This window comes from Myotis yumanensis, unplaced genomic scaffold (assembly GCF_028538775.1).
Source record: "Myotis yumanensis isolate MYYU_CA2020_CCGP unplaced genomic scaffold, mMyoYum1.0.hap1 SCAF_1, whole genome shotgun sequence".
Taxonomy (NCBI): domain Eukaryota; kingdom Metazoa; phylum Chordata; class Mammalia; order Chiroptera; family Vespertilionidae; genus Myotis; species Myotis yumanensis.
The window spans coordinates 163,320,191-163,324,091 of NW_027223752.1; the positions used below are offsets into that span (position 1 = coordinate 163,320,191).

General features: G+C 50.8%; 1 pseudogene; it reads left to right on the plus strand.

The window, feature by feature from the left end:
• Positions 1–3,275: 3,275 nt before the first annotated feature.
• Positions 3,276–3,372, plus strand: LOC139000471 (U6 spliceosomal RNA; annotated as a pseudogene).
• The last annotated feature ends 529 nt before the right edge of the window (positions 3,373–3,901 follow it).

Below are 3,901 nucleotides of genomic sequence, written 5' to 3' on the forward strand. Positions count from 1 at the left end.
ATCACCTTGTTATTATAATCCCCCAGCCTATCTCCTCTTCTAGACTCCAGGATGCTCCTGGAAAGAGCTGCCTTCCTCTAAGAAAACCAAGGGACACACAGCAACAGTTGGTCCAGGAAGGTGGACCTGAGGGACCTCGGGGAGGTGCCCTAGAAAGAGGGTCAGTATGCACTCCTGGCCTTTGAGTGACAGCCTCTCCATGGGCACAGCTGGGACTGTGTGATGAAGACATGGGGGAGCAGGAGCCAGGAGACTGGGTGTCCCCAGTGGGCTTAGCAAAGCTATTTTGAAGCCGGTTTATTGGGCAGCCAGGACGGCTCCCCCATGCTTGTGTGGTGACTCAGGAGGCACTGGGTACAGGGAGAGGATGGAGAGGACAGCTCAGGGGGAAGCTAGATCAGCCAGAGTGGGAACAAAAGGAAGAGGGAGGGACACTTGGAGGTACAGGAGGTAGAGGTGGCAGGACTTCAGGGAGCATCTCATAGCCTGTAGGTCCACTGAGCTAACCACCTCCTGCCCGGGGAGGGTGGCCTGAGCAGATGAGCTACACCTCCAAGGGGGAAGGTTCTGCCCTGTAGGCAGGTGAGAGATGTGCCAAGTGAGGCTCTAGTGGCCATGGCACCATCTGTCCTGGAGGGCCATCCACCTTCTGCTGAGGCCCTTTGGGCAGCTCTCATCCTACCGGCTAAAAAGCTTATGCCCAACACCCAGCCTGCCTGGTGTTCACAGAGGTCCCTTGGCACAGTGTTCCATAGGGAACCATCAAAGTGTGAAGGTTCTTCTGTTGCAAACCATCATCTGTAACAGTCTTGCTGCCCTCACCCCACTCCTTGAGATTTGGATTAAACTGTAGATGAGTCAGCTCCTATGGCTCCTGTCTGTCCCCAGCTGGGTGGGTGTGGTCCAGACCCTGACATGTGACAAGCACTCTTTCTGCCTTGTTCCCAACATCCTTGCATTATCCCCAAGCCCCAGGACCTGCCATGTCTGAGGAGGAAATGCTCTGCTGGTACTTACCTGACCTATGTTGCCTTGAATGACAGTTTTATGATAATAACTCAGAGTCTACTGACTCTACTGAGAAACTGTGACACAGATATCCCAAGGCTTTGATCTTATGAGACACAGACCTTGACCACAATGGGACTACCCTCTTATTGGATAGACTATGTGAGTAGAAAATGCATGGCATTACAGCACAACTGGTAAGAAACACACAAGCATTGCTACAGTCAGAGTGGTCACAGAGTTCCAGAAAGGGGACACCACGGTTCCCAACATTGTCCATGCCCGAGGGGAGGATCAGAGGCTTGAACACACAGACCCCTGTCTCGGCACAGGGCATGGGACAGAGGTTCAGAGGTGGGAGGGGAGGGAGGGGAGAGGAAAACGATGACTTCACAGATTCCAGACTAGAAAATCTAATAAAGGGATGCCTGCTAATTGCCCACTCAGATGACTTCAGCAGCCTAATTAAATGGCATCTTTTTAAGTGGTTCCATGAGGAGTGAGGCTGATGCCAGGAATTTCAGACACTGGTGGACAGAGTTTGGGGGTAAGTTGTCCCAACGTACTACTCGCTTTCTATCTATGTGTAGACGGGGCTGGGGGCTGGGGGCTGTCATCTGGACTGGAGGAACCAAGGAGGAGGAGAGAAAACCCCTTGGGGATGAAAGAAGAAAGCTTTGTCCACCCAGTGGCAGGCCCCAGCCCCAGCATCCCCCCTCCATGGGCTCCTCCCATCCCCACCTTTAGGGAGCGCTGACTGCTTTTGTGGAGCCCTCTGTGCGCAGAAACGGTCTGCTCAGACTCTGATGCCACCAGCCCAGGCCTGGCTGCTAGGAGGCACAGGTTTTACTTCAAGTTGGATTTGATGCCAAGCTTAGATTCACACCTGCTTTCTATTATTTAGCATCATCCTTCTCATGACCTGGGGGCTCCGCCCCTGCTTACCTGCCTCCCTCTCCAAAATGTATTCCCAGTAGCCCACCTCCCTGTGACTCTGTAGTCACTCATTATCACACCCCCACTTTACTTCTCCTGCATGTTTTGCTTCATTAGAGTCCCCTGACATTCAGAACGTTCTCTTTCTCTGTCTTATTAAGCCAACTTCAGCCAGGATGCCTTGAAGTCTTCATCTTACAGATACTCAGAATTTAGGCAGGATGCTACCAGTGCAGTCCAAATACAATTGCATTTTGGATGTATTTCTCAATGCTGAATATAAGCCATTAGAAAGAACTTAAGAGAAAGATGACGATCACCACTCTAAGTGTGCTGCGTGAGATTTGGGAGGCTAGCTGACAAACTGAAACACTAAGTGCCCCAGGCTGCAACGGGTGACAGGGGGCTCTGGCCTGCAGGAGGAATGTGCTCTCTGGCCTGCAGCCCTCAGGGCCACCCACCCCCCAGCTCCCCAAGGACTGCCCCCACCTGTCTCTGCATTTCATCCAGACCCTGGAGCGGCCCCAAAGTAGCTTCCCAGGCCCAGACGTGGGGAACTTTTTAGGACTGGGTCTTGAACGAAAGCTTTCTGGGTCACAGTGGCTGAGAGAGCTGGCCTCCCAGCATGAAAGCTCTAAGTTGGAGGTCTGTGCTGGACATGCGGAGGGGGTGGCAGGCGTAGCTAAATGCTTCCTGGGAACAATGAGCAGGGCCTGCTTTCACCTGTTGTTCTCTGCCCTGACAGCTGTGGGAGATGAATGAGCCATGAGCTGGGCCAGCTGCAAGGGGAGGCTGGCTGCAGCCCCTGTGTGGCCTGTGCACACTCACACCATTGCAGTCACATCCTTTGCAATGTGACCGAGACTCACAGCCTCCAAACCACATCTCCACCCCGGCTAAGAGCTTCTGTTGACAGAGCCTGAAGCTCTGTTGTCACTGGATCTCGGGCTGTGTTCCTGCTTGTTGTGCCTCAGAAAGATCCCTCCGGTTCTGCTTGTCACATAAGTGGGTCTCATGGAGGAGTCAGCCTGGCTGGGGCTGTGTTTTCCATCAAGGTCCCCTCCAGGCCACACCTACAGCAGCTGCTCCTCGGCCACCCAGGAGGCAGATGCTAACAGTTTCATGCCTTTCCTTCCCTGCCTGTTTTGCTTGCTCATGGGTGTCGTAGCCTCACATTCAAACTCTACCTCTTTCTCTGTCATATTTAGTAAACGTCACCCAGGATGCATTGAAGTGTTTATAGAGTCTCAGAATTTAGGCAGGATGCTCTCACAATGGAATTTTGCATTGTTAGTGCAATGTTTAATGTATATGAAGCATCAAGTGAGACCATTAGAAATAAGTGCTAACATTGGCACAATCCAGAGAAGATTCGCATGGCCTCTGGGCAAAAGTGACACGCAAATTATGGCAGCATTCCATATTTTTGCATGTGTTAACTAATCTAATTGTGGTAATCATTTTGCAATATATACATACATAAAATCACTACTTTGTACACCTTAAACGTTATGCAATGTTATATGTCAATTATATCTCAATGAAGCTAGAAAACAAACAAAAAAAGGAACCTAAAGGGAAGATAAAAACAATTACCACTCTCAAGAGGCTTGCCTGAAGATTTGGGGCGGTGTGCTGACAAACAGACCTGAAATACTGCAAGGACAGCACAAGAAAGAACACAGCTCAGTGCCCACAGGAAGCGACGAAAGGAGGGAGAATTCACCTGGTGTGATGTCAGGAAAAGTCTGACTGTTATGAAGGATGGAGAAACATGGTTCTATGTGAGGTGCTGATATCAATGCCAGAAATCAGAAATTCTTGCTTTGGGGTGAGAACTGCCCTAATCCTAGCGAAGGGGGAGGAAGACTGAGCATGAGTCTGTGGCTGGAGGCAGCAGGAGTCACCTTGTGAAAAACTCCCCTGGCCTCTATCATTTCTAAATTACCAATTAAAT